The sequence below is a fragment of the Loxodonta africana genome, chromosome 1, assembly GCF_030014295.1.
Source record: "Loxodonta africana isolate mLoxAfr1 chromosome 1, mLoxAfr1.hap2, whole genome shotgun sequence".
Taxonomy (NCBI): Eukaryota; Metazoa; Chordata; class Mammalia; order Proboscidea; family Elephantidae; genus Loxodonta; species Loxodonta africana.
Genome location: NC_087342.1, coordinates 4,471,351 through 4,495,741, shown reverse-complemented (window position 1 = coordinate 4,495,741; position 24,391 = coordinate 4,471,351).

Here is a 24,391-nt window from a genome sequence, read left to right as displayed (position 1 = left end):
CAAATGATTGGCCCTACTTAGGTCTCATACCCACCTGTAGTCATTCGAGCTCTGGGCCCTGGGGAATAAAGTACTCTGATTGGTCGACTTGAGCCATTTATCCTTCCCTCTGGCAGGAGAGAAAGCCACATCCAGATCCTTTGGAATGGTAGAGAAGCAGACTCCAAAAGGAAGAGGAGCCAGGCAGACAAAATAACAGATGTCCTGACACCCTCAGTCTTGATGACTGCACAGCCGTTGATCTGCCTGCTGCTCCCGTGGCCCAACAATACCCAGCCAGGCCTCCCCCCTTCAAGCTGTGTTCCGAGGACTCTTTACAGCATGTTTTCCAGATTTCCATCTTGCCGTTTGCATGCTTTCAGTTGCAATACAGCAGCTGCTATGGATACTTATTGCTGTCTCCCCACTTTTTCCACATGAGCCCAACCCAGTGTACTTGGGTCGGAATGGTTTGTCTATGCTGAGAGATCTAAGGGGCCTAAGGTGGACTGCTTTCCCACTGGCCAGTTGGTGATCTGACTTGCCACTTTGGTGATAACAGTCCAAGGAAATAACATTGCTGCCCACACTTACCTGGTTCTCTACAGACTCACTCAGTTGTTGCCCTCATACAGTGCTAGAGAGGGCAAGACCAACAAGCGAGCTGGGCAGATGGAATAGTTAATCTCACCGTACAAACCTAACCCATGTACAGGGTTGTTGTAAGCTCTATTTGAACAGCAGAGATAGATTATGCTGTCTGTTAGATTTTTTAGGCTGCTAAGGGAGACCGGGTGGTGCAGTGGTTAAGCATTTGGCTGCTAACCAACAGGTCGGCAGTTGGAATCCGGCAGCTGCTCCTTGGAAACCCTGTGCGGCAGCTCTACTCTGCCTGTAGGGAAGCCATGAGTCGGAATCGACTTGAGGGCAACAGTTTTGGTTTTCAGGTTTAAGGAAGCAAACAGCTATATTTTTGGAAGAAACCTTGGAGAATATTTAGTACAACAGTCTAATTTTACACATGAGAAAACTAGAGAGCGTCTTGCCCAAGAACTGGGCTAGGACCTGGGTCTCCTGATCTACTTCCTATCCCCTCCCCACTTCTTTCTGATGCCTCTCTTTTTCTCAGATGTCCCTTCTGGTTAGTGATGTATCTGTGAACATTTCTACAACAAATGAACGCAAATGTCTTAAAAGGCAGAGGAGCTAAGTTGCCATTCATTTAGTAATAGATAATGAAGTGAGTGTGGTATCCTGGGAGGGATACTTAGTGAGCTTCAGAGTCTGAAAGGCTTGAATTCAAGTCCTGGCTTCAAAAGTTATTAGCTGGGTAACCTTGGCAACTTTCTTAGCCTCTTCTCAACTATAAAATGAGGATAATAAAATCTCTCTCAGGACTCCAGGACTTCTGTTAGCCCCAGACTGGAACCATTCCCAAAGCCAACTCTTCAGCCAGAGATTGGACCAGACTATAAGACAGAAAATGATACTGGTGAGGAGTGAGCTTCTTGGTCAAATAGACACATGAAACTATGTGGGCAGCCCCTGTCTGGAGGTGAGATGAGAAGGCAGAGGGGGATAGGAGCTTGTTGAATGGATACGGGGAATACAGGGTAGAGAGAAGGAGAGTGCTCTAACATTAGGGGAAGAGCAGCTGGGAGAACATAGCAAGGTGTGTATAAGTTTTTGTATGAGAGACTGTCTTCATTTGTAAATGTTTACTTAAATCACAATTAAAAAAAAAAAAAAAAAAACTCCCTCAGAGGGATATTGTGCAGAATAAGACATTTAATGTCTTTAGCTCAACACCCAGTACATAGTCCTTGCTAAACAAAGATTAGTTATTTTATCAGGTTATCTCTTTGGTCTACACTTCTGCACTAATTGAGAGATAGGATTAGGAAAGATGAGAGAGCTAAGAGCTTTCCAGACAGTGGAACTAGAAGAACTGAAAGAAAGATTTCATTTAATGCTGCTTGAAGAAATTACTGATCTCTTATGGCAATGCTACATACTGCTGTGAAGGAGGTTGGGATGCGGGAGGAAAAAGATAGCTTTAAGATGGGAAAGCAACCTATGAGATTTTGCTAGACACTGTTGAGGTTTACTTTAGTATCTTTGTCTTTTAAAACCTTGGGATGATATGCTAGGTAGTAGAGAGGAGGTAAGGTCAGGTTTTGGGCAGCAAAAGGGACAGGAAAGATTAGGCAAAATGACATAGGAGTGGAGAGTTTAAAGGCATTCTTACATAACCCTTTTGTTACCAAATTTTTATGTAAAAAATGTTTTTTGATGGCATGTGTTTTCAATATTAGGGTTCATGCTTACTAATGGGGTGTGTTTAAATTTTCAGTTGGTAATATGGATTTTGAGAAATATGACCTTGTGATACAAGCCACCAATAAGACCAGTGACACTGTGACACCACCAATCTGTGGTATGATAATATACCAATAAGACTTACATAGAGAATTTATCGTGGGTGTCTTTCCATTAGGTGGAGCACTGGTGATGCTGTGATTAAGCGTTGGGCCGCTAACCAAAAGGTAAGCAGTTGGAATCTACCAGCCACTCCTTGAAAATCTTATGGGGTAGTTCTACTCTCTCCTATAGGGTCACTATGAATCAGGATTCACTCAACAGCAAGGAGTTTTTTTCCATTAGGTTACATGGGGAACCTCTGGTTTTCCAAATATGACACAGAAAAACCAACACTCATAAGGGCTCCCTAGTGGTCACACAGAAAAGCCATAGTTAGCTTGCAAGTCTTGTCTCATGGAAATAAAAGGGAATTAAAAAAAAGCGAAAATTTACAAAACTAACACATCTACCAGAATGCTCCACCTATACAACGAGGCTCTGACTCTGGTCGGCTGAGCTTCATACATTTCAAAAGGGGCCCACCTTGAGGTCAAATGCCCTAGAACCAGAATAAGTACTACCTATGAGGTCCAATGGAAACCCTGGTGGTGTAGTGGTCAAGTGCTACAGCTTCTAACCAAAAGGTCAGCAGTTTGAATCCACCAGCCACTCCTTGGAAACTCTATGGGGCAATTCTACTCTGTCCTATAGCGTCACTATGAGTCAGACTCAGCTGGAGGCCAATGTTGTTTTTTTTTTTTTTCAATGAGGTCCAGGGGCCCTGGTGGCACAGTGCTTAAAGAGCCCAGGCTGGTAGCCAAAAGGTTGGCAGTTCGAATCCACCAGCCACTCCTTGGAAACCATATGGGGCAGTTCTACTCTGCCCTATAGGGTCACTGTAAGTCAAAATCAACTCAATAGAAATGGATTTGGGCTTTTTTTTTTTTTTTTAAATTAGGTTCAGTGGCATAAAAAGTGGCTGGTATACCATTTTTTTTTATACCATTAAACCAACAATAACTAAAGAGAGAAGGTAAGAAACAGTGTATGGGAAAAGCATCTTGGATTCAGGCAGGCAAACGGTCAAGTCTAGAAGACCATCCGAACTCAGTTGATATAGGACAAAACGATGGAGGATATAGTCGAGAGAGCAAGTAGCAAGAATAAGGAAACAAATTGAAGAATCCCAATCTGAGGAATTGGGACAAGAAAACTTGAAATCAGAGGGTGATGATCGCTTACAAGGGGTCTGGATTCCAAGAAATGAACTTACTGCCACTGAGTCAAAGGTCTTCTGCGGCAAGGATTTCACACTCATTTCCTGCCTCCAATCAGGATTGAGGCCAGAGTACTGAAAAGCTTACAGGCAGGACAAAGGGGGAAAAAATTAGGTTAAAATGGGTAGTGAAGACACAAGGAAAAAAGAAGCCCATCACAATTTACACCTAACAACAGACTTTCACAATCAATATAACTTGAAAGACAAATAAAGAGCAGGGAACATGCTTTCAGAATTCATAGAGCTATTTTAGTATGTGTGCCCAGAGGCATTTAAAAAATATGGCCTTGTTTTTCGAAATTAAGAGAAAAAAACTGAATGCGTTCATAATAATGATGGTACCACACTGGTATATTTATATATTATTTTCAAGAGTGCTCTAACCAAGGCTCTGAATATGCAGGCTGTTTAGACAAGTAGGAAGTCTTCTCTCAAGTAATTTGCACTTAGTTCAGAAAATTCAGAGCTGGAGTATTCGACAATCATGAGCAGCTTTGGAATTTCAGCTAAGGATCTATAAGAATTCTGAAATGCAATACCTTTGTTCCTTATTGTAGCAAAGAATGTGAGCCTGTGTGTGTGTGTGTGTGTGTGTGTGTGTGTGTTCAGTGGGGCGTGGACAGAGTCGTGGATGCAGTATGTGGCCGTGGGAACTACCAAAAGAAAGGTAAGGGACTGGAGGTAAGGCCAATCAGTAATTACAGAAAGAACTTTCAGAATCATCTAGTGGTTTCCCAAACTGTGAGCTCCACAGTCTCCAAAGACTCTGAGCTGCTGGTACAATGGTTGTTCCAGGAAATGAAAGGAGAAAACTTTGCCGGAAGCCCTTGTACTCACTTCAACCAAAGTGACTCTGCATTTTTGCCTGTTATGGATTGAGATTCCACAGAAGATTTTGTTTCAAAGGAAGAACAAATGCATATGTCAGAAAAAATTTTAAAGGTCTTTGAAATGCACAAAAATAGACTACTGGGTGTCCCAGTGAGCACCTCTTTCCAGGTTGTTTAATTTCAGAGGAGCCGGCACCTTCTATTGTCTTGAAGTCTTTCATAGATAGGTAATTTATAGAAAACTTTGAGTAACGCAAATGATTTTATCTATAGAAAGACAAAGGAATTTTTTTTTTTTTTTTGGTGTATTATTGCCCTGCAGGTATCAACCAATTTTGTATCTGTTTATAAATTTATTTCTTATTACCTGTATGCTTGTGTTGTTTGAATTTACCTTTGCACTGGTTGCAGAATCTTTCACTGGTTTTCCCATTAACTAACAAGTTAAATAAAAGTCTTTGACGTGGTCATTTATATCAGCATGAGAGTCATGATTTCACTGTTTTGTTTTTTTTTTTAAAAAAAAAACTTCCTTTAAGATTTATAAAACAATTTTTGGCAGCTACTAATGTAGCATTAAAAAAAAAAACTGATGTAGCATAAGCACCATAATTCACAGATAAAGCAATTGAGACCTACTGAATCTAAGTGACTTGTCCAAGTGACAGTAAATTGTTGGTGTCTGTACCATGACAAGAACCCTAACCTCCCAACTCCTTGTCCACGGTGGATACCATTCATGTGAGAAACTGGTCATTAATATTGTAAATCCAATGAGCAAATTTAATCTTATTAATACACAAAGGCTTATTGAATATCAAAAGATAAAGACAAAGCCAGTCCATGAAGTTTTGTCACATATACTTAACTTTGCCTTATATGGGAATATGTACAAAATATCTAATTGAAACTTCAGTGGGATGTGTCTGGGCTGAAAACAAAGAATTCTTTGCCTCCCCATGGAAGGTCCTTGGTACCAAAGAACTCACTGAGTCTGCAGGAGTGGCTGTCATCTTTTTTCTGCTTCAATACACATGATGGATGAAAGTCACATGTGTGACACACTCCAGTGAACACATATACGGTAATCTTCCCAGTACATCCCCCCCATTCTCTCTAACTTCCCTTTCTCCTTCTTAAACAGAGTGTATCAGAATGCCAAAAAGTGGAGATAACTATCCCAGGGTTATTCTGAAATACATATTTTTAAAAGGCAAATCATTGGTAGAAAGGGGTATTTTACCTATTACAAGGGATAAATTATTTGAACACACTTCATAACACTGAACTCAGTAGGATATTTTACCTCTGTGGTTGATAATCATTTATTCAGAGAGAGGACAGCCCCTCTTTTCAATGAAAGAACAAACACTTTGAAGGAGATAACTATAATTTAAAGAAAATTGATATCTAATGGAGGGTCCTAGACAAAAAAGGATTAAATGAGAGAAGCCTAAAGATCAAGTGAAGACACAAAACCAAAATGACCCCAAAGTAAGTCTGTGAATACACTTTGTATCCTCATATTGTCTGATGTGGAAAGAGTTTATACTCCAAAGCCTTTGCAATTGTCCTCAAGAAGATGGGCCCATGACTATGTGTCAGATAAGATGACTCTAGCGACTCTCCCATCAGCATCTAGAAATTGGAGAGAATTAAGGGCTGCAGGTCAGGCATAGAACTAACAGCTAGACAGTGACTGCCAATTCATGTTAATTCAATGGGAAAAAAAGAAAATCAGATATTTTATTATGTATATCCAAAACACATTCAAATAAAGAAAGGGCTACCAAGTGCTTTTAGGGTTCAGAATTATATTTCTGGCAGGGAAAAGGTCAGGCAAGGTGGAATATAAGTCTGAAAAGTCATACTCATCCAGCAGCCTGGTTCTCTCCAAATCTAAAATGCTGTCAATAATGTGAGTTCCTCCAGCTTGAATAATAATTCTCTCGGTAAAACAAAACAAAATTAAAATGCATGTCATTTTTTAACTATTCTGTTTAAAGATACAACTGAGTTTATTTCTGTACATTGCCACTGGTAATAAATAGTTACCACAATGCAGTCTCATTTACTGTACCTCAGTCCTTCAGACCCTACACGTGAGTCTTCGCACACCTTTCCAACAGGAGAATTAAAACTTATCCATATAGGAGTGACCACTGGAATTATCAAAATTGTACATTAAACAAAAAACTAAATGTGAATGGTGTACATAGCATCCAAAGAACACACAATGATTCCTAAAGCCAGAAATCATTAAAAATTGGGGAGGAGGGTGTCAGATTAAAGCGGTAGAAAATGAATTCAACCATCAAGAAAATACAATGATGATCTCAGACATCTCAGACAAAATAAATTGGCAAATGTCACATCAGATAGCTAGACCAATCTGAACATACTGAGCTACCATGGAGCCCTAGTGGCACAGTGGTTAAGAGCTCAGCTGCTAACCAAAAAATCAGTAGTTCGAACCGATCAGCCACTCCTCAGAAACCCTATGGGGTGGTTCTACCCTGTCCTATAGGATCACTATGAGTTGGAATTGACTCGATGGCAACAGGTTTAGTGTTTTTTTAGTTTGGAGGTACCATATTGTCATGTGAAAACTTTATACCACCAACCATCCCTCCAGTCATTCTAGAATCTTGCTTTTCCATCTAGTTCCACACTGTCACTAAGGAGTGGCTATGTTCCTTACACAGGCCAGCGTCAGTAGTATTATGGAAGGCAGTAGTAAGGGGCACTGTCTTACCTTGAAAGTCAATATGATGTGCTTTTCTTTACTGTCGATTGCCATAACTGTGGTTATCAACCCTGCATCACAGTTCTGGATATGTGACATCCTATCTTTTGGAATGTCCTGCAATGACGTTACGTTCTTCCCTGGTTCATTATCTTTCTCTGTTTTTCTCCTTTCTTTGGACTCTGTTTCTTGCTCTTCGTTTCTTTCCCTTTTCTACTTAGTCATATTGGCTTGCTAAATCACACACCTTACATTTCATATTTCTACTTCCCTAAAACACAGGGAATGATTCCAGTGTCTGTTCAGGTTGGCCCTCCCTTTTCACCAACCTCATATCTTAAGTGCCTTCATGTTCCTACCCTAAAAAGGATACTCTAATCTTAACATCCTTTATTGCACAGCTGAATAAAACCATTACGGGAGATGCATCTGTCAGGGGAAAGGGAAGATTAGTTCCTTCCTAATGCCTCCAAATATTTACAGTCCTACACTCATTTAAAAAAAAAAATTAAATACAACATCTTTACTTACCCATTTCCACTACATTTCTCTTCCCTTACTCTTGTTCCTCAGTCCCTTGTGTTGCTAAAAAGAGCATGAGGCTGGGCATCAAAGACCTTTGATTCAAGTCCTAACTCTGTCACTTTCTAGCTTTGTAGAAGGAAAGGCTAAGAAAGTCCTTTAACCCTTCAATATTCTCCCCTATAAAATGGGATGATTATCATCAACCCTGCCTGCCATCAATGATTGTGAGAGTGGATTGCCTAAAAAAAAATACCCAAGGTGAGTTGTCTTACAACACTTGAGCATTTATCTCCATGAGCTGGAGAGAAATAGGTAAACAAACCTTATATAAAAGGATCAGAAAAAAACCAGGTAAGACAACATTGAGCAGAAAATGGTGTCAGAGTTTGAAATGTTGAACAAATGAATGAAACCAATTATGAGAATAAGATCATCTAAAGACAGTTTAAGGAGGATGCCATTAGCCCAAAACAAATAAAAGCTTCTGCTCACGGCACTCTCCCTTCCTGGAATGCTATCACCATGTCTCCACTACTGAGTCAATCTTTCCAGCTCTCTCTGATAATACCAGTTAACATTGATCTCGCCTGTCCTGACTGTTCATAGCACAAACCATCTGTATCATTTACTTAGGCCCTTGATTAACAGTTTATTGCATACTGTCTTGATTTCTATGCATTTTCCATTTTTCAACAGCTTCTTAGGTTCAGCTGATTTATATTAGTCCATCAGGTTATCACAATATTAGACAAATATTAAATATTATATCATTCATCTGCTTTTGCATCCTACCCTATGATGTTTTCTGCTTCTTTTTCCTAGAGTTTATGTATTCTTATATTTTCTTGGAAATGCCAAATTTTTTAAATTTCCTTCTAGATCTTGCTAAATCATCTTCAAAGTATGCTTTTTCTTTTGAATCTCCCAGTCATTTTATTTGCTTTATTCTGCAGCATTTCTGTATAGTTTCCATGTTCGCTCCTACTCCTACATACATAAGCAGTTTCTGAATCTTCTTCTCAGATATACAACTGATCTGGCTGATATCTACAACAGCTTGACTTGGATTTCTGTGAACTTCTACATGGCTGAAATGGTCCACTTTCTGGCTTCCTGGCACAGAACAGATGAAGTTCATATGTACTGTAACCAGCATTCTCCATGTCTCTGTTCTCAACTACGTTTTACTTGTAGAGACTCCACTTCTCATGATACAACACTCTACCCTCAGCCCACTCCCCCTGTTCTTTTCCGGGTGTTGCAGGTTTCTAACTGGATATAAAACAGAGGTCTTGATTGGAGACAAAGAAAATGAAAAGGAGAGAAGACAGAGTTATAGCTGCACCAGAATATAGGGGTAGATGGTTAGCTGCCTAAGTTTTTATTTGTAACAGAGCTCTATTTTCTGAACCAAGGAGTAAACAATAGGGAAAAAAAAATGAAAGGTCTTCTAAATAATTTCAGTTGAGCATAATACAGTTAAGCCACTAATTGTGTCTTTCAATTCAGTTACAAAGACCATGTAGTTAGTAGAAATACCCTCAGATTCCAGCAAAATTTTAAACATGAATGGACTGTTAGTCACTATTTTCAATGTCACTGTGAATATTCAGCTTTTCCTTGCCTTTACAAGTATTTTGGTAAGAATACACAACAGAGCTTTATTAAGGGCTATTTATCAAGATGCTATTTTACACCAGAAGTGTATTTTAAAGGAAGCTCACTAAAGAAATATATTTCAAGTCAACAGTCCATTCATGTTTAAAATTTTCAGCTAAGGGAACAAGAAAAAAGAAACAGCCTTACCAAGTTCCTGAAAAATCCAGAAACTGATTAAAAGGGAGTAGAAGGAAGCTATGAAATATAAGGAATGGGAAGTGAGAGGCTCCAGGCATTTTCAAACAAACACTTAATGTCCAGACTAATATCACAAGAAAAGAAGCCATCTCAGTAAGCTGGTTGTAGAAGGATTTTTATTTGAGGGAGTAACTGTCTTCAGTACTGGCCTAAGGAGGGCAGATTATTCATTAGCATATAGCCAACATTCTGCTACAGTTTTCAGCTGTGCAGGGAACAATAAGAAGAAAAAACTGAGAGAGCTCACTATTCCCCCAAATCATCACTCTGTGTATAAGGCTTATGGATTCAGAATAAGATAATCATTAATTCCACAAACATTTACTATGATATGCGTACAGAACCAGGCCTGGTCCCTTCAGTGAGCAGAACAAGCAGCTGCTTCCGCAGTGTGTGATACAACCATGGAAGGCGTCACGTTTCTCAGGGGCCGTCCTCCCTCCCTGCTTTCTTCCCAACCGAAAGACAATGCTCCCATTAATGCCAACCGTTCCCTTTAGAACATTTGCTTTTTTCATAGGAGCTGGTCACGACCTTCAGAGGTAGGGAGAAGGAAACCAATCAAAAGGTAAGTTACAGAGGGAAACGGGAATCAAAGCCACAATGAGTTGACCTGACTCATGGTGACCCCATATGTGTCATAATAAAACTGTTCTTTGTAAGGTTTTCAGTGGCTGATTTTTTAGAAGTCAATTGCCAGACTTTCTTCTGAGGTGCCTCTGGGTAGGCTCAAACCACCAACCTTTGGCTTAGCAGCTAAGCATTTTAGCCATCTGCATTACCCAGGGACTTCACACCCTCTAGTAGGGCTAGTATCTAAAAAAAGAAAATAACAGTTGCTGGTAAGGATGTGCAGAAATTGAAACCCTTTCTATTGCTGGTGGGAAAGTAAAATGGTGCAGTCAATGCAGAAAGCAGTTTGGTGGCTCCTCGAAAGATTAAATGTAAAATTACCAATGACCCAGCAATTCCACTTTTAGATACCCAAAAGTCTTAAAAAGCAGAGATTCGAACAGATATCTGTACTCCAATATTCGTGGCAGCATTATTCACAATACCAAAAGGTGGACCCAACTCAAGTGTCCATCAACAGACTAATGGATAAACAAAATAGCACGTCCGTACCAAAAAAACCAAAATTGCATCAGCTGGTGTGGAGTCGATTCTGACCCATGTGTTACACAGTAGAACTTCGTTCATAGGATTTTCACGGCTGTGACATTTTAGAAGCAGATCGACAGCTTTTTCTCCAAGGTGCCTATGGGTTGACTCCAATTGTCAACCTTCCAGCTTGTTGTCAAGCACTTAACTGTTTGTCCCACTACAATGGGATATTATTCAGCTGTAAAGAGAAGTGGAGTTCTGAAACTTGTTACAATATGGATGAACCTTGATAACGTTGTGCTAAGTGAAATCAGCCAGGCACAAAAAGACAAATATTGTATGATCCCACTTATATAAAATATGTAGAATTAGACAAAGCATAAAGACAAAACTTTATTAGTGATTACTAGGGCTTGGGGGCTCAGGGAATGGGGAGTTTTCACTTCATGGATACTGAATTTCTCTTTGGAGTGATGAAAAATTAGTGATGGTTGTACAACATGGAAAATGTACTTAATGTCATTGAATTCCACACTTAAACATGGTTAAAATGGCAACTTTTGTTATATATATTTTACCACAATAAAAAAACCACATATAATGTTTTAAAAGGTAAGTTACAGCAGGAGAAAACATTGAATTCACTTTTATTTAACTTGGTTTTACTGAGTTCCTACTACATGAAGCCACCATGAGTAATATGCAAAGAGGACAAGACACTATGTTAGCTCTCAAGGGAGCTTTATAGTTGAGGGGCAAATACATGCCTTAGCCCAAGGCTCAATGGAAGGGAACAAGAACAAAGAGCTATTGAGATTGGACTAAAAGTGGAAGAAGCCAGCCTCGGGGTTCAGCCAGTGGTGCTATCCCATAGTTTTCAATTCCTGCTTCAGCAGGGAGCACTGTGCTCTAGACTTGCTCTAATCTGTAGGCTGGAGAAGAGACTCCACACAGGGGCTTCTTTTAGATTGTATCCCAGCTGCCTTGGTCAAAGGAGAATCTCAGACACCTGCATGGAAGACTGAAGGCCCTAGGAAGGTCAGATCCTGGACAGTCAGCTGTTGGAAAGTGAGAAAGCGTCTTAACATAGGAGAATTGCACCCACTTATCAGTTTTGCAAGTACATACACCCGCTTAACATGCTCATCTCTTAAGTACAATTGAATGTAACAGAGGCCTTGCAATGATGCAAAATTATAGGATAGTTTTAAAAACCAAACCTGTTACCACTGAGTTGAGCAGTGTCCTTAGGGGGAAATAAACACTATTGTTCACTACCTAGCAGGCTGATTCATTCACTCACTCATAATATCTAAGGACCTTTTACATGCCGGTCACTATTATAAGAATAGGGCATATATATATATACATACATATACACACATATATATATCAAACCCGTTACCATTGATTACAACTCTTAGCGATCCTATAGGGCAGAGTAGAACTGTCCCATAGGGTGTCCAAGGAGCATCTGGTAGATTCAACTGCTGACCCTTTGGTTAGCAGCCATAGCATTTTACAAAAAAAAAAAAAATTTTTTTTTTCTGATAAACGGAGAAAAGATTGAAGTCGTCAAGGATTTCATTTTACTTGGATCCACAATCAACAGCCATGAAAGCAGCAGTCAAGAAATCAAAAGACGCATTGCATTGGGTAAATCTGCTGCAAAGGACCTCTTTAAAGTGTTGAAGAGCAAAGATGTCACCTTGAAGACTAAGGTGCACCTGACCCAAGCCATGGTATTTTCAATCGCATCATATGCATGTGAAAGCTGGACAATGAATAAGGAAGAACCAAGAATAATTGACGCCTTTGAATTGTGGTGTTGGCGAAGAATATCGAATATACCACAGACTGTCAAAATAACGAAAAAATCTGTCTTAGAGGAGGTACAACCAGAATGCTCCTTAGAAGGAAGGATGGCGAGACTGTGTCTTACATACTTTGGACATGTTGTCAGGAGGGATCAGTCCCTGGAGAAGGACACCATACTTGGCAGAGTACAGGGTCAGCAGAAAAGAGGAAGATCCTCAACGAGGTATATTGACACAGTGGCTGCAACAATGAGCTCAAGCATAACAACGATTGTAAGGATGGCTCAGGACCGGGCAGTGTTTCATTCTGTTGTGCACAGGGTCGCTATGAGTCAGAACCGACTCAAAGGCACCTAACAACAACAACATGATGGTGTACAAGCTTTCAGCCTAGAGGATCAAACCCAGACCATCAAAAACAAGTTTGCCAAAATGCTTTGTTAGCCGTGTGCGCCGCCCTTAAAGGGAAGTATCTAAGCTGAAATAGTCTACATTTCAATGATTTGGGCCTATTTGTGCTTGACCTTTGATTTTCTTGTATTGCCAGTGGCCTTAAATTCTTCAAGATATTCACTAGAGATTACCTGTGTTATTAGAAACCACTGCAGTCAGAAAATTAGAATTCATTAACAGGCAGCTAATGTCCTTGCTATTATGACATATGGGACTATATTTATCCTGCAGTGCAACATATCTGCTTCATCAATGCGGGAACAGGACGATCTTTCATCTGGATGAAATAGCCTTGAAAGCTTCGTCACTGCAATGCAGCAGGAAGTGACTAAAATGGCTCTTCTTCACCTCTTTCTGCTGATTAAAAAAAAAAAAAAAAGACTGCACCATGTCCCAAGGGCTTCCATGCAGTTGCTATAGCAACACTAGATCTGAGTCAGAACTGTTAACAATCACCATGGCAACAAGTGTCTCACTTGCCATTTCCAGAAACTCCATTGCGTTTGGACTAGAATCATCACACCATGTAAAAAGGGGTGGGGTTTTCCTCTCCCTAGGTAATAAGGATACTTTCTCCAAATAACTTATCCAAAAATGGTTTTACATAAAATAAAGGAAATTAGGAGACTCTTGCTATCATAAGCTGATTAATTTTCTTTTCTGAAATATTATAGTTTAATGGACATAATGACTAATGTGTTAGTAATTGATAGGTAGATTTGTTTTTCCCAACAAAATGCATTAATTTCTTTGGTATGTATAAAGTTCCTTCCTATTTGGTAATTCCAATAACTGTGTATTTTTATTTCTCTTGCTCTGCTCTTTTTGTCTGTGCTAATTTCTCTTCCTTCGCTTTGTCAGACACCCTCTTGAATATTTAGCAGAGCAGAATTCTTTAGAGATTTGTGGATCACACTTGTCAAGTTAGAAGCAGCAGAAAGGATAACACATAGTTCTGGAGTTGCACCAATAGTGGAGTGCATGGGCTCTGTGGGAACTGGTCATGGTGGAGCTGTGGGGCCCATTCTCTTCCCTTTCTTCTTTAGGCACAAGTTGGTAAGATGGCAAGAAGAGCACATTCACTCCTGGTGTGGTGCCCACAAGGGACTGATTGGAGCAGAATCAACGTGCTCCTGCTCTAGTCTCTGAGACCCATTGGATGTCTTGGCTGTTATTTCGCCACCACCTCCCCAGGACTTCCCAGGACACTTCTTCATCCCTTAGCCTCCCTGCCCTCATCATACCATGTCATGTCACACAATGACAGTCTCTGGAAATTCTTGTCTTGCTTCCGAGTTACTAGGATCAGCATAGATTCTCAATCGCATAGACAAAGAAAGATGCAAAAACAACAGCAACAAAACAAATTTTTTTCCTAAACCTAAGGCCAGATTACATTGAATTTTAGTTTGATCTCTATTTCCCTTTATTTTAGTCATCTAGTGCTGCCATAACAGAAATACCACAAGTGGATGGCTTTAACAAAGAGAAATTTATTTCTTCACTGTAAAGTAGGCTAAAAGTCCAAAATCAAGGCGTCAGCTCCAGGGGAAGGCTTCCTTTCTCTGTTGGCTCTAGAACGAGGTCCTTGTCCTCAGTCTTTCCCTGGTTGAGAATTTTCTCAGGCACAGGGACTTTGGGTCCAAAGGATGCGCTCTGCTTCTGGTCCTGCTTTCTTGGTGGTATGAGGTTGCCAACTCTCTGCTTGCTTCCCTTTCCTTTTATCTCTTGAAAGATAAAAGATGGTGCAGGCCACACCCCAGGGAAACTCCCTTTACCTTGGATCAGGGACGTGACCTGAGTAAGAGTGGTGTTACAATCCCACCCGAATCCTCTCAACATAAAATTACAATCACAAAATGGAGGACAACTACAGAATACTGGGAATCATGGCCTAACCAAGTTGATACACACATTTTTGGGGGGACGTAATTCAATCCATGACATCTTTCCAAGTACCTTGTTTAATTAAAACAAGGATTCTGTATTCCCATGTGACCTTTCTCCCTCAGAGCTCACACCCAGGAGAAAGAAAGCAGACTCTTAAGACAAGCAAGCTTCACTACAGAGAGTATAACTTTACCAGCCATGTGAGAAAGGCGGTAGAGGTCACTCTTAATCACTGGGAATCCTAGGTTACTTGGCTCTTCCTGCTCAGCACCTATTCAGAAATGAAGTCCGGGGGGAGAGGGGGAGCCAACAAAATAAAGTGTCTGACCAATCTCCAGTCAGCATGACAGAAAGTCCTTGAGGAAAGATTTTTCAACCAGTTGTTGAGAGGCACGAAGGCCTTTAAGGTCAGGGTGACATCGGACTCAGAGCTGAGGACTATCTTGCAATCTAAAGAAAACAGTTGTTTAGGAAAAAAGAAAATGTTCGATTTTATAATAAACCCACCTCTAAGGGAGGGTCCCCAACTCACAAGCACTTAATTGTAAATGACCAACCAAACCTGGGCTACCCAGAAACTAGCCCTTGTCCGGAGATTGAAGGTGAGATTGGAGAATGCTCACTTTTGCAAAATTTTCTCTGAAATTACATAATTTGTCTGCAGACTGCTTAATTGTTGACTTTTTAATAAAGCTTTTGTCTTCCATGTTCTGAATGAAATCAAGTGTACGTACTTCTGAAAAAGAAACCTGAGGTCCTCAAGACAGAGGAAAAAGCATTCACCTATACAGTATTCACTGTAAAGGGTTTCAGCTAGGAGACTCAGACTCTGATTGGCATTTGGCATAGCCGTTTGGGTGTCAGGGCAGTGCAAACAGTTAAGGTGCTTGGCTGCTAACCAAATGGTTGGAGGTTTGAGTCTACCCGGAGGGACCTCAGAAGAAAGACCTGGTGATCTGTTTCCAAAAAACCAGTCACTGAAAACCCAGTGAAGCAGTTTTACTCTCAATGACAAGCAGTACTGGGTTTGTGTACCAAAATCCAAACCAAATCCATTGCCTCGAGTTGATTCCAACTCATAGTAACATTGTAGGACAGAGTAGAGCTGCCCCATAGGGTTTCCAAAGAGCACCTGGTGGATTCAAACTGCCAACCTTTTGGTTAGTGGCTGTAGCACTTAACCACTGCACCACCAGGGTTTCTTTGTGTGCCAAACTGCATATCAATCATAGAAACATTAGTTTTGGATTCAAGTCCCTCTTCCTCACTTTACTGGCTGTGAGATGAGTAAGTGACTTGATAACACTGTGCCATATATATTTTTTTTTTCATCTTTGAGATACAGCTAACAAAAATACTTAGTTCATGAAACTGTTTTGGTGATTAAATGAACTAATATGCATAAGGCACCTAGAACAGTGCCTGGCACTCAATAAACACTATTATATTATAGTTGGATTCAATCAGGCTATATACTCACCGCTTCCTACTGAGATAGATATGAGTTTTCTTTTTGCCTTCAAGATCATTTGTTAATTGTATTCATTCACCCATTCACTCATTCACTCAACAAACATTTATCTCCGACAAGCAGAGATAACATATAGGCCTTGCCTTAAACGAGTTATAAAAAAAAGAAAAAAAACAGTTGCTGTAGAGTTGACTCCAACTCATGGTGACTTCGTGTGTGTCAGAGTAGAACTGCGCTCCATAGTGCTTTCAATAGTTGATTTTCAGAAGAAGATAGATTGGCCTTTTTTCCCAGGTGCCTTTCAGTGGACTCAAACCTCCAACCTTTGGGTTAGCAGTCAAGCATAGTAACCGTTTGCATCACCCAGGGACTCCAGTTATAATCCACAAATGTTAAAAAGACTAGTGTGGCAATAGAAAAAAGATGGAAGCAACCAAGTTTCCCATCAGTGGATGAATAGATTAAAAAATTATGGTACATTCACACAATGAAATACTATGCATCAATAAAGAACAATGATGAATCCATGAAACACTTCATAACTTAGAGGAATCTGGAAGGCATTATGCTGAGTGAAATTAGTCAGTTGCAAATTAGTCAGTGGTATGAGACCACTATTACAAGAACTCAAGAAGTAGTTTCAACAGAGAAGAGTCCTTTATGGTTACAATAGTGGGGAGGGAGGGAGGGAGAGGGGTATTCACTAATTAGATAGTAGACAAGAACTATTTTAGGTGAAGGGAAAGACAACACACAATACAGGAGTGGTCAGTATAATAGGACTAAACCAAAAGCAAAGAAGTTTCCTGAATAAACTGAATGCTTTGAAGGCCAGCGTGGCAGGGGTGGAGGTGTGGGGACCATGGTTTCAGGGGGCATGTAGGTCAATTGGCCTAATAAAATCTATTAAGAAAACACTTTGCATTCTACTTTGGAGAGTGGCATCTGGGGTCTTAAACACTAGCAAGCGGCCATCTAAGATGCATCAGTTGGTCTCAACTGACCTGGAACAAAGGAGAATGAAGAACACCAATGACACAAGGTAATTATGAGCCCAAGAGACAGAAAAGACCACATAAACCAGAGACTACATCAGCCTGAGACCAGAAGAACTAGATGGTGCCCAGCTACAACCAATGACTGCCCTGACAGGGAACACAATAGAGAACCCCTGAAGGAGCAGGAGAGCAGTGGGATGCAGACCTCAAATTCTCATAAAAAGACCAGACTGAATGGTCTGACTGAGACTAGAAGGTCCCCAGAGGTCATGGTCCCCAGGCCTTCTGTTAGCCCAAGACAGGACCCAATCCCAAAGCCAACTCTTCAGAGAGGGATTGGACTGGACTATAGGATAGAAAACGATACCCTTGAGGAGTGAGCTTCTTGGATCAAGTAGATATATGAGACTATGCCGGCAGCTCCTGTCCGGAGGGGAGATGAGAAGGCAGAGGGGAACAGAAGCTGGCTGAAGAGACAGGGAAATACAAGGTGAAGAGAAAGAGTGTGCTGTCTTATTAGGGGGAGAGCAACTAGAGTATATAGCAAGGAGTACATAAATTTTTGTATGAGAGACTGACTTGATCGGTAAACTTTCACTTAAAGCGCAATAAAAATTAAAAAAAAAAAAAGACTGGTATGGGAGGGAACACATTGCAAAGATATTTCAGTTCAGAATTATACAAGAGATTTTTCCCAACTGTACAGGAAGTGGCCACATATTTATCTTTCTAGTGTGGACTGCTCTCATTCTCTTAAAAAGAAAAAAAAAATAAGCTTATTCTCTTACATGACTTTTAGTAGGTAAATATACCCATGGGTTTTTGTACTCCATTTGTGAAGCTGTAGTGTAGACTGTCCCAATACTACCATTAAAAGGGTGTGTTACTCTTGGCTATAAAAATAAAAGTTCCCTATAGACTGGAACTTGGCAAATATAGTTTGATTAAAATGGATTATTTTTATTTTAGGCTCAAAGGGAGGCCACATGCCCCAGTGAATTAAGCTGTTTTGAAGTCAGAAGACTGGACTTCCTGTTCCCATTCTGCCATTGACACGTTTGAAAAGTTCCTCAGTTTCTCCCCACTTGAATAAAAAAAAAAAAAAAGAATAGTTCCTGTCTCCTATATTTCATCACAGGAGTCCCTGGGTGGTACAAACAGTTAAGAGCTTGACTACTAGCAGAAAGATTGGTGGTTTGAAACCAAACAGAGGTGCCTCAGAAGACAGGTTACGCAAACTGCTTCCAAAAGGTCACAGACATGAATAACCTATGGAGCAGTTCTACTCTGAACACGTGGGGTAACAACAGCACCTAACAACAACCACACAACGTATTTCATCATAATGAAGGAACCCTAATTCTTTTACAACCATCCTTCTGTCAGTTTGTCATACTTGTATCAGTTTGTGCGTTCCTATAATGCTGAAGCCCCAGTAGTGCAGTGATTAAGCACTTGGCTGATAACAGAAAGGTCAGCTGTTTGAACCCACCAGTTGCTCCCTGGGAGAAAAGGCCTGGCAATCTTCTCCCGTAAAGATTACAGCCTAGGAAACTGTAGGAAACAGTTCTACTCTGACTTACAGGGTCTCTATGAATTGGGATTGACCCAATGACACACAATAACAACAACATGATGGTGGAAACCACTTGTTGCTGTCAAGTCAATTCCAACTCATGGCAACCCCGTGTGTTACAGAGTAGAGCTGAGCTCCACAGGGTTTTCTTGGCTGTAACCTTTATGGAAGCAGATTATCAAGGATTTCTTTCACTGTATCACCAAGTTTTACATTCAAACCACCAAGTTTTTGATTAGTAGTCAAGAGCAATCAAGAGCAAACCATTTATGCCACCCAGTAACCTTCTGCTGGTGTTTCAGATACCATCAGGGTTACCTATGATGAATGGATTTCAGTGAAGCTTCCAGACTAAGACAGACTTGGAAGAAAGGCCTGGCGACCTACTTCCAAAAATTTGCCAATGAAAACCTTATAGATCACAACAGAATATTGTCTGACAATATGCTAGAAGATGAGCCCCCTCAGTTGGAAGGAACTACACAATAGCAAAATGGACTCAAACATACCAAAGATCATGAAGGTGATGCAGGACTGGGCAGACTTTTGCTGTTATACATAAGGTCACCATGAGTCCCGGCCTACTAAAAAGCAGCTAACGAAAACAACAAATTCTTTCAAATGCCATCTCAGAATGGGAATCTGGAAATTCCAGTTCTACTGCTTGCTTATCCCACAGAACAAGAGCAACTATTTAGTCATGAGCAAATGACCTAGCAAATTGAACCTTCTGGCAAAGGACTCATTCAAAAAGATTTGAGATATTTTTGGCTACAAAGAACTAAGGATGGAGAGAGGTGCTGCTTCCCTATGCTCCAATTCAGACATTTTTTTGTTGTTGTTAACTGTGCATCTCCATTGATCTTGCACATATTATCCCCTCTCGATGATTTACAACTTCAGGAAAGAAATTACTCTTTACACAGCTGCTTTTGAGGAAGCTAATGGGACACAGAACAGCTATGTTTCTCTTCTTGCTACTCCCTTACAAGCGCACACACTCACACACAGGCTAAAATTGCTTAGTTATCACAGTCGCAAGCCCTCTTTGTCAGAGACTGTCCTGGATAACCCTTTCAAGGTCCAATTATTTTCTGTTTTGAATTTTTTGTTGTTGTTGTTGATACCATGTGTTTTCATTAATGGAAGCATGGTGAGTCATGGACTATATTTAAATTTTTGATTGGTAATATGGATTTTGAGAAGTATTATCTGGTACCACACAGTTACCAAAGAATTTTTAAGGCCCTTGAACCCATACTTAGCAGTCACCCTCTACACCACTGGACATTGGTTGCTGGTGTTTTTTGTGGCGCCTTCCATTAGGTTACATGGGGAACCTCCCTCTTTCCAAATGTCACACACACACAAAATCCAGCAGGGCTCCCTAACCATCACACAGGAAACCATAAATATGCTTACAAGGCTTATCTAAGGGTATAAAAGCCAAAACAGACAAAATTTTTACCCAGTATAATACTTCCTGATTGCACTACCTTACTTGCAAGCCTCACACCCCAGCTATTTTGCTTCAACCAACGTTTCTTTTGCCTTTCTCTGTTATGCAATACCCCACCGAAGAGCAGCAAATCCTTTCAGTGGTAAAAAGTATACTACCAAAGAACGTGAGAGCTGGAAAAGGCAGGAGGTACACTGTATACACCAGGGACCAAGTAGTTAAGCACTTAGCTGCTAACCTAAATGTTGGTGGTTTGACCCTACCAGTGGCTCCAGGGAAGAAAACCTGTCCATCTGCTTCCATAAAGATTACAGCCAAGGAAACCTTTATGGCAGGTCTACTCTGTAACATACAATTGACTCTTCACCAACAGGTTTGGCTTATGTGGGATGTCATGGATTGAACTGTGTCCCCCCAAAATATATGTCAACTTGGTTAGGCTATGATTCCCAGTGTTGCGTGGTTGTCTTCCATTTTGTGACTAATGGAATTTTCCTATGTATTTTAAATCCTAATCTCTGCCTGTGGTTAATGAGGGAAGATTAGATTATGTTAAAGAGGATTAGGGTGGGATGAAACACCCTTACTCATTCCACATCCCTGATCCAATATAAAGGGAGTTTCCTTGGGATATGGCTTGCATCACCTTTTATCTTACAAGAGGTAAAAGAAAAGGGAAGGGAGCAGAGAGTAGGGGACCTCATACCGCCAAGAAAGCAGCGCTGGGAGCACAGCACATCCTTTGGACTCGGGGTTCCTGTGCAGAGAATATCCTAGTCCAGGGGAAGATTGATGACAAGGACCTTCCTCAAGAGCTGACAGAGAAAGACTTCTCCTGGAGCTGATGCCCTGAATATGGACTTCTATCCTCCTAGACTGTGAAAGAATAAACTTTTGTTTGTTGAAGCCATTCACTTTCAGTATTTCTGTTGAAGCAGCACTAGATAACTGAGACACGGTTTTTTTTTTTCCTGGTTCTGGATAAGGAGTCCCTGGGTAGTGCAAATGGTTAGCACGCTGAGAGATTTACTTCCGACAAAATCGACCACTGTAAGCCCTACGGAGCGTAGTTCTATTCTGACACACATGGCGTTGCCACAAGTCAGAGTCGACTTGGTGGCAATCGGTGGTGTTGGTGGTCTTGGATAAAATCAGCTTCAGGACTTGCCTTATGAAGCAGTGACACTATTCAGGTCTGACCTGGCCCCTAAAGTCCTGTGAAATCAGCTAGTTCCTGAAAGTGGGCAGTAATTCTCAAGGAACAGAATTCTACTTTTCTCCACTAAGTCTTCCCTGGTCCCTCTAGCTTAAAGGTGTATCTTCATCCTTTGAACTCTCATAGAACTTTTAGCTCTGCTTAGCTGGTGACTTTTTCAAAGAGGTTAGATGTTCTCTGTGGAGGGAAAATATACCTTATGTTTGCTTTTCTCACAGCAGTGAAGATAAATAAACAACTTGCATATCCTAGTTAACAAATGTTTTGATTTTAGGATTCTATAAAGACCAAAAAAACTTAATAAACATTCCCTGATGGCTGCTGAGATGTGGACAAGGAAACTCATTCCCTCTGAGCACAGTGGGTGCAGTATTCTTTTCCACCTTGCCTAGTGAGTATAGGTAATGTTTAGGATATATTTGGAGACCTGGTGGCACAGTGGTTAAGAGCCATGGCTGCTAACCAAAAGGTTGGCAGTCTGAATTCACCAGCTACTCCTTGAAAACCATGGGGCAGTTCTATTCTGTCCTCTAGGGTCACTATGAGTCAGAATAACTCAACGGCAACGGGTTTATTACAGAAACAACTCTGGTTAATTTGAGCAAGAACTGTATTATTGGAAACCTATTGGGCAATTAGCATGATTGAAAAGATGCCTGAAGAAGCAAACTTAGAACAGTCAAGAACCAGGTAGCTTGCAACAGTCTCAAGCACAATCTCAGTAGATGGTCTTCTCCAGGAATGATTGAACTCTTATCATTTTCTTTTTTCTTTTTTTTTTTTGGGGGGGCAGAAGAGAGTGATTATCCAAGTTTAGGGCACATGCTGACTGCTTTGCTGCCCTGGAGCAGTAAGAAAGGGAATCTGGCAAAAGGAACCTTCAGGGAAGTCCATGCTTTCATTCAGCAAGACAGGCACCTGAATTCACCAAGACACCAGTACTGCACACAATGTCTCGAAGAAAGCATTAAGAAACTTTAAGCAGCAGGGAAAAGATACCGAGTGGCTCCAGGACAACAAACATCCACTAAAATAATCACCCCCTGCCCCTCCTTTCTCTTCTGCTATAGAGGCATTATTAGATCTATTCTCTCCAAGCCTTAATAGAAAAAGTGGGGAAATTATGTGTGCCTAAGGAAACCCTGGTAGCATAGTGGTTAAGTGCTATGGCTGCCAACCAAAGAGTCGGCAGTTCGAATCCTCCAGGCGCTCCTTGGACACTCCGTGGGGCAGTTCTACTCTGTCCTATAGGGTTGCTATGAGTTGGAATCGACTCGACGGCACTGGGTTTGCTGTTTAGAACCTTGCTCATGAACTTCTTCCATCAGGTAGCCGAGTTTTCCCTGTATACTGTATTCACATAAACTTCTAAAATTAAGATTCTGCTCATTCTTTTGTGTCCCTATCCATCCCAGCATGTAATCCAGGTGCTCAGTTTAGCAACATTTTGCAACACTGATACTATCTCCACCTGATGTACTTGGAAGATGAATAGGAACAAAATGACTTTGGCGCTTTTAATATTTTCCAAGCTTAACAAAGAAAGAAGGATCCTGTAATATTAACATGCATTTGGATTGGAATAAGCAGCTAAAGCAACTGGCTGTGCAAGGTTTATAATGCCTAAACTCCCCCCAAGCTGCTATCATCTCTCCACACATCTTCTGGTCATCTGAAGCCAAGTCTACGATATGAGGATTGGTATTAGAAGCAAGGATGGCAAGACTTCATCTCATGTACTTTGGACATGTTATTAGGCGGGACCAGTCCCTGGAGAAGGACATCATGCTTGGTAAACTAGAGAATCAGTGAAAAAGAAGACGACCCTCAATGAGAAAGATTGACACAGTGGCTGCAACAATGGGCCCAAACATAGCAACGATTGTGAGGGTGGTGGAGAACTGGGCAGTGTTTTGTTCTGTTATACATAAGGTCGCTATGAGTCGGAACTGACTCCATGGCACCTAACGACAATTCTGGTACCTTTTCCGGTCATGTTACCTGTAAGTGAGAAACGGACAAGAATGACCTGTTAGTTACCGAGTCAGCATGTTTCGTAACTGTCATCCAAAAACACGCCAGAGAACCAAAGAGACCACTTGTGTTCATACAAGCCTATAAAATACAGATTCTTCCTGTCCATGTTCTGCTATTTCTCTCCAATATTTATATATTATAATATGGCAGCATAATGTGTATTTACTCTGATTACTAGGTCGTTTTCACTTCCCAGCTATTTGGATGATAATTGCTATTCAATGTTTTCCCTAAATCCTAAATGAGCAACACACTAGTGCTGATGAAATTTGTATGTGCCATTTCAGTGCAGTGCCAGGAAAAGAGGCTGAAACCACAGGGGTGCCAACTGCAAAGGCTTACTCTGTACTGCCCAAAGCTCGGGTTCTCTTTTTCTCATCCAATATTTCCAAAGTTACAGCTGCAGTTATATTATTTAAAAACAGGAATAATGATTGCCATGATTCCTTTAGGCTTTTGGTTAGCCAACCAAACAAGCCCCCAAAGATTCTGAAGTATCTTTGTTTTCGTCAGTTCTCTACAATGAATACCAATCAAACCAGATGCCTTGAGTCAACTCCTGTTCATGGCAACCCATGTGTGTCAGGATACACAGTTCAGATCACTGCCCACTCTTTCCTCTCTGGTGTGAATTTATAGGCTAAAAGTTTGGTTACCTTTAAGCTGGTTTTAAATAGCTTCAGATGTCTGTACCAGCTATCAGAACACATTGCAACCCTATAAGAGGTGACATTTCCTGCCCAGCAAAAACTCTTTGAAGAAGTGTATCTTCTCAACTCCAATTTTAGACGCA